The sequence below is a fragment of the Pocillopora verrucosa genome, chromosome 1 (assembly GCF_036669915.1).
Source record: "Pocillopora verrucosa isolate sample1 chromosome 1, ASM3666991v2, whole genome shotgun sequence".
Lineage (NCBI taxonomy): Eukaryota > Metazoa > Cnidaria > Anthozoa > Scleractinia > Pocilloporidae > Pocillopora > Pocillopora verrucosa.
This window is the reverse complement of record NC_089312.1, coordinates 35,370,761-35,384,790: the sequence shown is the minus strand read 5'-3', so window position 1 is coordinate 35,384,790 and position 14,030 is coordinate 35,370,761. Positions and strand designations below refer to the sequence as shown.

General features: G+C 38.3%; 1 pseudogene; it reads right to left on the bottom strand.

Annotated features, from left to right (window-relative positions):
* Nucleotides 1-6,118: 6,118 nt before the first annotated feature.
* LOC136279365 (uncharacterized) lies at nucleotides 6,119-10,564 on the bottom strand (annotated as a pseudogene).
* Nucleotides 10,565-14,030: the final 3,466 nt, after the last annotated feature.

The following is a 14,030-nucleotide window of genomic DNA, read 5'->3' as shown; positions in this document are numbered from 1 at the left end:
ATACAAGTTTCCCTTCCTAAGTATTCTGTAATGTTTTTTCTATCATATGGTAAAGTTTACAGTTTCCCTCATTTTAATGTCTTCTGTTCATTTGTTTGTTTGCTTTCCAAACAATCTTAACCATTGTTGCTAACAAATGCAGGGAGCATATAAAATGTGCACGGTAAGTAACCCTTTAATCATTGAGAGTGACTAGCATCTAATTTCTCCTTTCAATATCACCCCTGAATCAAACAGGTTATGAGAGTAAAGGAAATGATAATCAACTGAAGAACCTCACAATTGTTAGACAAATTGTCCTTACCAGCATATCAGGAAATGTAAAGAGAAAAGTCTTAAACCCTTTACACAATAAACACCTTAACATCAGTATGCATATTCTCCATACTTTTCTCTTTACATTATAAGAATTGTATGGTTGACAGTAAGGAGAATTACAAATTTGATCTTAAAGTTAAAGGGTTAAGTGGTGGCATGATTGATTTGTGATATTTAGGATGACAGATGCAGGAAAAACACATTGATTTTCCTATTCCCCAGTAAGTTAATTACATTTCGGATTCTACATTCAAACTGGGTGAGATTAAATTAATTCATATCATGCTTCATTATGGTTTGTTTACAAGGACAGGTAAAGGCCCTTGTGAATTGAATTCCCAGTTTTCTGGGAATTCCTAGGAATTCTCAAAAATTCCAACTATACAAATAACCCTTGTGAACCGAAATTCCCAGTTTTCTAAGGAATTCCAAAGAATTCTCAGCTATACAAACTGCCTATAATTTAAGAAGGGTGGAATTCTTGGGAATTTCTGGGATTTGAATTTGAGGCAATTAATAAATACCCTGAGGTCCACATAAATTCCAACAAATTTTCAATACCTTGAATGTGAAGGTCTTAAGACAAGGAGTAATTTTAGAGGCTTAAAACTTTGGCTCAATAAAAGGTATGCTTTACAAAATTTACCAAGAGATATACATACATGTATATGTTTATAACTTAAAGATCATAAAATTTATTATTCAAACTAAGTTTTAGTAAATCTCTACCTTAATATTGATTTATCATGAAGCAGCAGTCAATTATGTTAAATGCGAATTGCCAGTTGATCCAATGTACTCATATCACAGATTTGCTTTCTAACCTCAAAGGACTCTTGGATTCCTTGATCATAAAAGTTTTTATTGTGATGCAAAATGTCTCATGTTCACAGATGTGCCGAAATCATCAATCATTCATAAGGTGTTCATTGGTACACAACTTCCACATGTGTAACTTTATCACCATTTAAATATGTACTTCACCATTTTAATGTATATTTGAAATTTTTGGTATCTTAGTTTCTGAATGAACCAATCAGATCTCAAATACATTTTAATTAGCTGTTTGGGAAATAAGTTACTGTGTCAACCAATCAGACTTGGTTTGTAATATGAAACTTACTCTTCAGCAACTAAGTTCCTCAACAAACCAATGACGTGGAAGAATACAGGTCATGTCATTTCTAAATTAAGGTTTGCCTGTTTTATTTCTATCAACAACAAATAAAACAGATAACAATAGATGGGGCATTTCTGCTTTAAGAGCAGTAATGCTTCACCATAAATTGGATGCTTTCTGTAGTAAATTATTCTTTTTCGAGGCTGTATTAGTTTCATTAGCGCTAGACACGTAGACGCTTTTTGTGAAGCTTTGTCACCGTTGTGATTTTGCAGCAAAAAAATCAGTTACATTCAAATATATCGAATACTTTGTGGTTAACTCAGTAATGGAAATGCACCCGATTGCTTACACTTCTTCAGAAATCGTGGACAGAAATCGCCACTAGGGTTTTGCCGCGCTCTTTATCAGCGCCCGAAAGCGATCAAATGACTAGTATCTTTTGTAAAGACTGTCAATTCATCTCCGGTGAATGTGAAAATAATCGCGTCCGCGTGATGAAAAAATAAAAAAATATCGCAACCTATTTATGCTTGTAAACGTTCTGATAATGACATTACAGTAGTCGTGACACCGTAACGCTCATCAGAAGGCGGGCCAGGATTTGACCTGTGGACACACGAGAAACTTATCAGCCTACTCTTCCTTTTCCGATTTGTTACAGGCAACGTCCCCCCCATTGCGTTACAATTTTGATTTTTGTACAGGATGTATGCTGAGTTGAAGCAAATCATGCTACTGAAACGCAACTAATTACTACTGTATTTACAAGGAGAATTAATAAAATTTTAGAATAATTTGTGTAACAAATTCCATAAACAAATGCTATCAGTGACGTAACCTTGAACCTTTGCTACAAAATTTGTAAAAATAAAAAGATAAAATAAAAATTATGTTACGTGTAACAACAATTCAATGAAAGTAACTTACCGAACTTGAACGTCTTTTGAATCGCGAAATTTGCCATTCTCCATTCAATTTCCTTGCCGAGGAATTCAACTTTTCCAGATTCAAAGAAGAAATTACATCGTTACGAATGAAGTTTTGGTTTTCATCTCGCATACGATGTCTCAACTCGGAATTCACTCATTTCGCGCCATAATGTAATTTTGGCGGGGAATAGACTAATAACTGCTGTGTGTCTCTGTGTTGTGTAAAAGTTAATTCCCGACCGATTTAGCCTTGTTTTGAAATAGTTAGAACGCATTCAAAGTTCAAGCAAGCCATCTAATGAAATTGATTTGACAGAAGAGAATGTGGCTCGTTAGACAAAGCACTAGAGTACGATCTTAGAGCAGTTATCTATCTAACGCAATTTTTTTCACGGGAAGTCCTATTGTGACCTTAGCTGTATTGTTTTCCATAACCGCTAGCTGATTGGCCAAACCAGTAACTAATTTCGTAGCTACGCGAGCTACCAATTACCACGTAGAATACTGATCAACCAACCACCATGAAGTTTATTTCAACATAGTATTACAGGAGTCTATCACGGCACCTTTTGTCATGCAACAGGATATTCGTAGTAAATCAAGCCCGCTCTGCCCTCTTGAGTTTCTAATTTTAGATTTCTGCAAATGAAAGCGTACTCCTTTCCCGAGTATTTAACTTTTTAAACACTTCCAGGAAAATGAGACCTACTATACGGAGAACTCGTTGAAATATAATTGAAATTAAAAGCTAAGTTTTTTCGTTTGTCTCACGATGTAGTCACTTGTGATGTAGATCGCGACGTTTCGACTGCATATTGCTAGTCTTCTTCAGGCAATGAGGTCATGCGTGATCTTATAAAGCATGATGCTCTGCTGTGATAGCTGTTTTTCAACAGCTCTGATTGGTGCATTTCGATCCTTGCTGTTCACTCAGTGATTTGCTTCCTCGGCGGTCCGCTGTCGCACGGCTCTCCTGTTGTTGTGTTTTTTGATCGTGGGCATCCACGCTTCTGGAATTTCTATTCCACTCTCCCTGTTGATGTTGTTGGGGTGAAGTCTTATATGAATTACCTCTTTGACCCTGCGCGTGTAGTAATAAGGGTCACGATCAATAAACTTTACTTCGTTCCAGAGTGGCTTGTATCCTGTGTTGTGGACATGCTCTGAAACGGCGGAGGTCTCGGTACGGGCGAGTGGAATGTCTATAGAATAGAATAGAACAGAAACTTTATTAAAGTGTCAAAAACCGTCTAGCCAGGGAACAAATTCCTTACTAATTTGGGGACACCAATTAGGGGAGAATAAACAAACTAAAAAAAAACTATATACAGTAGTAGGTAAAATATCTATAGTTAACTCATTAAGAGATTTATAGTAAAAATACACAGAAGTCAAAATGAACAAAGGCTACAGCCTGCGCAGCCATCATCTAAAAGTTCACTTATATTGAGTTGGCGTATCTTGCTTTTAAACGACGTTAGGGTTGTGACGTCCCTGATACTCTTGGGTAGTTTTGTCCATAGCCTAGGCCCTAAATATCTAATAGAGTGCTTGCCATAGGTGACTGTCTCATACCTAGGTATAGAGAAATCTGCTTGCCGCAGATTGTAATTACTATTTGGTTCTTTAAAGATGTTACTTATATATGCAGGGCACAGTTTATGCTTTATAAGGATGCACAGATCCTGTAAGCGACTATTTAGTAGTGTTGGCAGATCTGCCTTCTCTAATAGTTGTTCATAACTAGAATTATTATCCTTGAAAACCGCTCTAAGTCCTCTTTCTTGTAGTCTTTCAAGCTTTCGAGTGTCACTCGCTTTACAAAAATGCCACACTAGGTGACAGTACGTGAGGAATGGTAATATCGCGCTTTTGAATAATATTAACTTAGATTTCATAGGAATTAAATTACGTAGTCTCATTAGAACACCAATTCTCTGGCTGGCTTTTTTACAGATAGAGATTACATGCTCAGAGAAATTTAGCTTAGAATCTAACACTACTCCTAGAAGTATGATATTATCTTTAGTTTCAATCACAACATCATTCACGCAAATATTGCTGTCATTTTGAGTGAAGCCCAAGTTCAAAACTTGGTACTTTTTTAGGTTTCCCGCCAATAAGTTAGAATCGTACCACGTTGTTGCTAAGTTGGCACTATCCTTTAACTGGGAAGTCACAGCTGCCTGGTCTGCTCCTGCGTGGTAAATTTGATGGTCGTCGGCATACATAGACAAGTTCGCTGTTAGGCAGTAGGATAGGTCATTCTGGAAAACATTCCATAACAACGGGCCAAGCGCGGAACCCTGAGGACAGCCACGACTCACGAATCGGCTCGAACTAACATGACAGCCGATCTTTACTTGATATTTCCGTTCATTTAAATAGCTGTTTAAAAGTTGAATAGCGCTTTCCTGAAAACCGTACGCTTCAAGCTTGTTCAGAAGTAGTGGTGGGTGTAACGAGTCAAATGCCTTTGACATGTCAGTTGAAAGTATGCTCACAACCTGTTTTCGATCCCTCGCCAGTCTCCAATCTTCTATTAAATTGATCAATGTTGTTTCGCAGCTGTGAGCTTTGCGATAAGCGGATGAGTGTTGGTAAATGCGATTGCCAAAGCCAGAGTTGATCTGCGCTCCAACCAACTTCTCAAGAACTTTACTTACACATGGTAAGAGAGTTATGGGCCGGTAGTTTTCCTTTGCATTCCTGTCATCCTTTTTGTATACTGGGGCCCAATGCCCATACTTCCATTCACTAGGCCATGCATTCTTGTTAATACAAGAATTGAACAAGGTGGTTAGTGGAGCGGATAATTCATTAGCACCTGTTTTTATCGATCGTGCTCCTTAATTCTGTCTTGCAAAGGTCCTCCAGTCTCTCCGATGTACACCTTGCCGCATTCACAGGGAATCCTGTAAACTATGCCATCTTCTTCAGCCGGGTCGACAGCGTCTTTTGGTCGTACTAACTGAGATCTTGGCGTAGTCTCCGACTTGAAAACAGCGCGTACGCCTTGTTGCTGTAGGCAACGGCGAAGCTGTTCGCACAGACCTTTGACATAAGGTAAAACCGCAGTAGCTTTGAACTCGTTGGCGGGTTCGGCACTGTTGTTTGGTTTTCCGGTTTTGGTAAGTTTCTGCAAAGTTAAGTAAGTTTTCTGAAAAAAGATAACCATTAGAAACCAGAACAGATGACAGATGTTTTTTCTCCTCAGAGATAACGGAGGGTTTTGTTACGAGACGTTTGGCGCGCTCGTAAAGGCACATAACAATACCGCGTTTTACTGAGTGAGGGTGGTGTGAATCATACGCTAAGTATTGATTGGTGTGCGTGGGCTTCCTGTATACGCTGGCGGTGGGGCGGCCGTCAGGTTCTCTTAGGACTGCTGTGTCTAAGAAGGCGAGTTTGTTGTATTTCTCTGTCTCGACGCTGAAGCGGATGGAAGGCTGCTGGTTGTTTAGATGCTGTAAGAAGTCATCTACGTTTTTGCGATCCAGGATGATAAACGTAGCGTCCAGATCCTAGGCTCGTAGGATGATGTAGTTATCGCCTGTTCTTCGAAACTCTCCATGTAGAGGTTAGCAATAACAGCGGAAACCGGACTCCCCATGGCGACGCCGTCTTCTTGCTCGTAAATTGATCTGTAGCTGAAGTATGTGGATCTCAATACGATGGTCAAAAGGTCAGCGATCTGTGCAGGCGTTAGCGTGGTGCCGTCTGCAAGGCTTGGGTCGTTCTCGAGTTTCTACAGTGCGGTTTGTACCGCGGCGTCGATAGGAACGTTGGTAAACAGCGATTCTACGTCGAAAGATATCATGATCTCGTTGTCTAGGATCGTCTCATTGCTGACGGTGGATACGAAGTGGGCTGAGTTGGTCACCGTGTACTCTTACTTTCCTGTTAAGGGAGACAAGATGTTGGCTAAGTGAGCGGATAGATCATATGCAAAGGTGTTTACGCACGACACGACAGGTCTTAGCGGTACATCGGCCTTATGGATCTTAGGTAAACCGTAGATTCTAGGCGGCTGTTTGTGTTGGGCTCTGATTTTTTGTAAACGGCCTCTAATAGATATCCGCTTCGCTTAAAGGTAAGCAGCATTTCAGACAACTTGCGGGTCAGACGGTCTGTCGGATCTTTATTGAGGAGCTGGTAAGGTCCGTTCTCAATAAGCGTAGACATCTTAGCTCGGTAGGTGTCGGTATCCAAGACTACGCCAGCGCACCCTTTGTCTGCTGGGAGAACCACGATGGACTCGTCTTCTTTCAGGCTTTTAAGTGTATCTCGCATCTACTTCGTTATGTTAGCCTCTGGTGGTTCCGCCTGTTGAAGGATACCGTTAACAGCTCTTCTGACAATATCTGCTTGTTCGGCGTCGAGTTGTTTTACGGCTGCTACGACCTTGGCGATGATCTCTGGGGGAGGAATATTCCCAGGAGTTACAGCGAAGTTCAGTCCTGCCTGTTTTTCTCGAATAAGTTTTTCAAACTTCTGCTTATGTCTGTCTTTGGTGGTGTTAAAGACTCGTTAGGTGTTGGTCTTAATCTGCTCTAGTATTCTGTTAGCGTCGTTCGTCGAGAGAGCGGATGTTATGCTCTGTGCTATAGATTCTGTTGGCCTTATGTGTCAATCTGATCTGTTCCATTAGAAATCTCACGGATGCGAGTTCAACGACTCTGCGTGCGCCTTTGGTGGGGACTGGCGGTCGAACTCGTAGATCTTTAGGAACAACGCGGTTCTTGATGCACCTTGTTAGGAAGGTGAGATGGTTGGTGTAGCGTGCGAGCTTGCTCGAACAACGCTCATGTCGACGAATCAACCTTAGGGCTGTGCGCCCATAAATCCGGTTAATTTCGTAGAAAAGGTTGTGGTTATTCATCGTGGTGAGTAACAATAAAAGCTAAGTGTTTTCGTTTGTCTCATGATGTAGTCACATACATACTTTTACTACATTTCCAGTGTCCTCTCAGGTGTTCTGATGTTTAGAACATACCAATAAATGTTTTATTTTTTCCAAATCAGGGCTGAAATACCCAAAGCCACTCCAATCTTTGCTTCCAATCAATCAAGTAAACATTTTAAAAGATAAAATTCTCGTTAAAATGTAAAATTCTTCGGTCATTTTAATAACTCTCGATTCTAATTCGTTACAGTAACTAATTTTGGTTCCAACTTGTAGAACCCGCGAAATAGGTTGTATGACAAAGAGAAAAATCACGTCACGCAATACATCAAGCTAAGTACCCTTGCGAAATGGATTTTGGAATTCCTAGGAATTCCTAGGAATAAGAGGTGTGAATTTTTCACGGTAAATTCGGACTGGGAATTCCCAACTAAAACAACTCTGGCTCTAAAAACCTAGAAATTCCCAAAAATTCCCAGAAATTCCAAGTTTGTAGCCAACAGGACTTGGAATTCCTAGGAATTCCAACTTAGAGCACCAATGACTTTCCCTGAAAAGCTGTAAATCTAAAAAATTCCTAGGAATTTCTAGGATTTTTCAGGAATTTCTAGGAATGTTTGAGAATTACTGGGAATTTTAAGCAAAAACGTGAGGCTACTAATATAAAATAAATACTAAAAATTAAAAAATCCCAGCTAAAATTCAAGTATTCAATGAAATTTATTTACAAGCTTAATTCAGGTTTACGTGTAAAATATTTTTTATTGTATGTTAACATCAACATGTAGTAATATTAGGTTGGAATTTGATTTATTTTTCTTTTGTTGAAAACTTCCAATGAATTAATCCTCAATTCAAAAACTCATTAATAATTCATAAGCCCATTAACCTATCAAATGGTAGATAATACATCACGTGCAGTGACTTTATATCGATAAACCTCATCCTTATTAGTATGCGGTGTTTTATCAGATATAAAGACACTGCACGTTAATCAGCCAAAAGTTCAGTGATTCAGCCGTCATAGTGGCTATATCAGTGTCCAGGCGTTGCACTTTAGACTTGTCAGTTGTGAAGGCGCAAGGCTCGATTGCTGGATTTTTGTTTTCCCTACCATTCTGCCATTCTACTAAAAGTTTCACTGACCACTTTGTCACTGCACGTGTTGACTTTGGGATAGCATTCTCGATTAAATTCCTCTATTCCTCGGCATTTCTAAGCTTCCGAAAAGCTCTGGAACAGGACGCCATGTCCTCTTCGGTTAGTAGAAGAAAAGTACAAAACACGTGTCAGATTTGATTTTCTTGCATACTAATTTAATCCCTAATGTTTTGCTCGTATGCTAATTTCTAACGTTCACAAAAGCATAATTGTTATGAACTCTCTTGACACACGCTTTTCCAAGAATGTTTTTGAAGTCGTTCAAAAAACTCGCAGCACGTGTTTCATCGGGTCAAAAACCCGATAAAACACTCCTGCTCGTTTTTTTAAACATTACTTATAGCTATTCATGTGAAATAATCCTCATCAATCGTTAGATTTGGTTAGACACAAATTGTGAATAAAATCTGCTGATTCTTTTCCATAAAATACAATATCTTAAATTTTAATTATTGCAATAAATACTATCGGTCTAAAAATAGTCTTAAAATGAATCATTTAATTTTGGATAATGATACAAATGGTATTCAACCCTTTCGCTCCCAAAGACAGGCTTTGACTTGATTTTATGTGGTTGTAACTTATTTGGATAAAACTCTTGTGTGTGAACATTCAAATGTAAGCTGTCAAGCAGCACTTTCATGTTTTACTCTTTGTTTTTGTTGATTTTGCACATTGAAATTCAAAGATTTCTCAAATTTTGACCTAGCACTCTTTGGAGTGAAGGGGTTAATTACAGTTAAATATAATTGATTTTTTTATTAAAATCTTGTTGTAACTGTAACAATAAATTAGAATGAAGTTATCCTAAACTGCAAACTTAGCTGCTGTTTGTTTTTTTTTTCCTGGGCTCACAGCTTTCCCTGTAAGCCTTGTATGAGGTTGTCTACAAGAAGCTTGACCATTTTGTATCTCGATTCCACGACATCTGAATTTGAAAAAATATATTTATATACATATACATAAATATGTATTAAAAGCTCAGACAAGGCCTTAGATAGCTGTAAGGAAAAGGGCATTCATTGGAATCTCAATTTAACAAAGTGCACCGGGATTGGGAAATCTCTGTTATATTGAATTACTTTCATATAGGAGTTAGTGCATCTCTCCCATAGATTTTACCGAAAAAGGGCTGAATACAGTATTTTGTTTTTACCAAGGAGGGCTTTTTTTATGTAATAAGGTTTGTTTAATCACAGTTTGTATTATGAACCTTGAATGTTCCCAAAACGTGACTAAGTAATCTTGAAACCTTACTGATAGATTTCATTGTGAAGCATAAGCTTACGAAACTGCGACATGTAAGTGACCGATTCGATTCTCAGAATTATTCTAGTTTCAGTTGCGCAGAGCGTTATGTAAGCTTACTTCAAGCCTTTATATCTATTCTTTGATGAGATTTTGATCACGTAACGAATATGGCAATTTTTACTCACCACAAATTTTCAAAATCGTAGCTTTATAAATGGCCACTCGACCCTTGTTTGTACCAGTCAATATGTAAACTGTTGTCCCTTCTTTTAACTCCACGGCGCCAACGACTTTCTTTTCATTTACACCACTCACGCTGTTCTCGTTTTCCCAATGAACCACAATAAAACCATTCTTTAGAAATGTTATATTAGGCAAAACAGTTGAGAAAAGAAATAACTTAACTCACGAGCGATCAATCGATGAAAAGTACATTCAAAGATGAGCGCCAAATGGAGTCCGCTGGCTTGCAAGAGAAACGCACAACTTTATTTTGACTTCTCTGACCAGTTCCCTTCATCTGGACGATGGATACGTTGGATACATGATCTAATGGTGATCTAAATAATGATGTGAGCTCACTCTATGTAGAAATAATCGAAAAGAATCGATCGTACTAAAATGCACGATTTGCGGCCGAAAGTTGTCTAAGAAACAAAGACCACTTGAGTTGTGTTCATGGCAAAGGTGAGAAATAACACACGCCAATCACAATTTTGAATGCGATAACAAATCGTCTTTTACCCTCATTTTTTTATGAAAGAAGGATACCTCATTAGGAATTATAAGATACATAGATGATCACAGTGTATCAGTACTTAAATCAACAAGGCTTGACCGTAACAAGCGTTCAGCAACACGTTCCAAAACCGCCATCTCGATTCCTCACTCTGTCGTTTCCACTGAACTTAAAGCAATGGTATCAACAGAGGAGAGTGCATCTCATAAAGGAGAAATATTTGTACAAGAGACAGAAGCAACTATATGCGATCACAGAGGTGCGTTGGAACTCTGGTCCAGAAATGGTTATGCACTGTCCGAAATGTAAAACAATTTTGTTGATAGGTGACAGACAGAGAAGAACAACAAGTAAACTTTAGAGCTGTTATTATTGAAATGTGACTTGTACTTTTCATTTGTATATAAAGAAGGATATGTATTTCGCGCCAAAAATAAAAAGAAGTAATATTTTATGGGAAATTCAGTGATTTAATTTTTGTCCGACATACTTTTTCTATGTCGAAAAGTAGCATCAAAACAAAGACAGTCTTAACGATGACCGATATGACAGAATCTACTGAGCTTCAAGCTTTTAAAAGACAAAAGGATGGTTATAAAGTTACTGTAAAAATTTCCTTGTGTATTAGTGTCGTTATATCGTGAGACGAACTCAAAGTCCGGCAAAATTTACTTGCTAGCGACTATGAAGTATACATGGTGTGTCTACTTGTCGCCACCGTTTACTGGCATAAATCACTATAGTTTGTAAAGAAATCTAACATAACCTCTTACCTTATTTATTTATGATTTTATTAGCTGTTTCGGTGATCAAGTTATGCTCTACCATATTTTAGCCAGATTTAATTTACAGTTTGTAAATCTTCTCCACATTATTATATTAGTTGCATGACAAGCGTGACACATAAATTCAAAGATGAATCAACCTCCGAATTACGCAGAGATGGGTTTTTTCCTCTCTTTTCATATCTATAAAAACCTTCCAAGAATTGCTGTATTCAGAAAACTAAAATGTCCAGATCCATCAATGATTCCTTTGCCGGCGGAAGTCAAAGAATGTTTACAAAAGTCAATTCGATTGGCAAGCTACACACCGTTTAACCAATTGATCTGTTGTATAAGCGTCTCATCTTACATGCTAACAAGGAGATTTGCTGTTCATTTAAGTCGTTCGCTTGTAGGACTTTTGGGTATAGTTATCGAGAAGACCGACGTTATCTCAGCTCGGCCCTTGCGTAGTTGTAAAAAAGACATTTTAAGTTACCTGCGGAGATGATTTTACAATTTGCCCAACTCATAGATCAAATCTCGGTACCGGTGTTGGGTGGGTTCGTGGTTTCATCAGTAGTTGTAGAGTGCCTAAAGAAGTGTACGACCATGGTAAAGGTAGGGCTAAGTCGATTCCAAATGCCTATTGGGGTATTGGCAAGCGTGTACCACAGATAGTACGCAAGACGTCTGGAAAACTCCTTTATCGATGACTCAAGTCAGATCATTAAAATCGTCCTAGTAATGCTTATTTCAGGCATTTTATTGAGAGAAAAACGCCCTAAAAGGTACCAGCTGGGTATCTGGTAGTCCACTAAAGTTTGAGACACCGTAAAAGGTACCAGATCACTGATTTTGACCACTGAAAGGTATGACAAGCATCCTCACCCATTTCCGATCGCGCTCTGCTCTCCTGCCAGAACACTATAAATTTCAATAGCGTTGAAGCAACAACCCGCTTTGAATTGCTACGCTGCTACTGAAACAACGATTAGTGACTACAAAAGTAACATATTGTAATATTATCCATTCAACATAAACAAAAATCTTCATACAGGGTAAATATTCATTTGTATTGGTATCAATTATTGCGTGACCAGCTTCTCATATAAATGGATAGGGGAAAACACAACTTAAAACCTGGGCTCCCGGCAAAAAGTAATACTCAAGCGTAATATAATAGCCGAAACAGCTTATTGGTCTTATAAAATCATAAATAAGAGTGTTATGTTAGATTTGTTTCACAAATTGTGGTGATTTATGCCTCGATATGCCAATAAACGGTGGCGACAAGTAGGCGCTAACAAGTAAATTTTGCCGGACTTTGAGTTCGTCTCACGATATAACGACACAAATACACACGGAAATTTTTACAGTAACTTTATAACCATCCTTTTGTCTTTTAAAAGCTTGAAGCTCAATAGATTCTGTCACATTGGTCATTGTTAAAACTGTCTTTGTTTTGATGCTACTTGTCGACATAGAAAAAGTATGTCGGACAAAAATATTCACCAAAAAATAAATATTTCTTTGCCAGCTTCAATAATGACAGGGGATTAAGTTTAGATGATAAAACAAAGGATTATGCCGACAGAAATACCGGAGGTCAAGTAAATTCGTTACACGAGGTCACACAACTCGGGTAATATTCAGGGTGAAAATTTGCATATTTGAGTGGTCGAACGAAAAAACTAATTTCTCAAAAACTAAAATATATTTTCACAAAAAAACTACACCACAATTATTCGGACATATCGGGCTACAAAATATGAAAGTACGAGAGAAAACGAATTTGGGTGACTTGCCGCTGTTTGTCTGATGCATGTTGACATTAGCTCTTAAAATGATTATATCAGAATAAACGTTAAGTAACTTTGTAATTGGCAAGGATTTTTATAATGAAGTTGGATATAACGTGCGCTGCCCTTGGTTGAAAGAGCGTGCTCTATCAGAGTACAAAACACGGAGCTGAGCTTAAGCTGTCACGCCATCTGCCAATCTGTTCAATGTCCGACCATATTCTGGACTTCTCTCTAGCTTTTTTTCGTTAATTGAAAGTGAAATTTCGGAACAAGCAGCAACAGGAAAACCAAACAAAGGTTTGAAAACATGCCAGGCGCCGTAACTGGCGTTATTATAACGTGAGCAGAGACGAAACTCCTCCAAGAGAACTGACAAAATGGACGGTCCAAGTTTAAAAAGGTTTTCACGCTCAGTTAGATGGTAAGCTTACGTTTGGTGATGAAAATCAAACACAGCTAACAGTCGAATAGTAAGATAGTTTCGTGTTTAAAAAAAAAGCAGAACAAAACACGAATGATGAAAAATATAACCAAACTAACATAACAATTAAAATTCGTAGAAATCATGACGGTGTCAAATTGACTGCAGTCGATGCGTTGAGTCGAAGGCCACATCAGTTACACCAGCCGAGTTTTATGGTGCTGTCATCCCGAGTAATCCTCACGGCTGTCGTTCATTCACAAGACACACACCTTGAGCACTTTGCTTTTTTAACTGTCATGTGAAAAATCTTGCTTGTTTTTTACGAGCCACAATTCGGCCGCATTTTACTGGACAATTTACTTTCAGATTCCGTATGTACCCAAAAGTAAGATCTGCAACTTTCGCAGGACTGTACGAAAAATCAGAGCTGAGTGTTTGATCAAAGATATATAGAATACTTCATGGAAAGTCTGTCCGTATGGTGTTCACGCACGAATCAGCGGTAACAGAAATCAAACGAGTAGGTGCATTGAACAGGGGGGAAATCTCTGACACACAAAACTGACGACAAGGGTTTTATGTTTATCATATACATACGGATATTCAATTC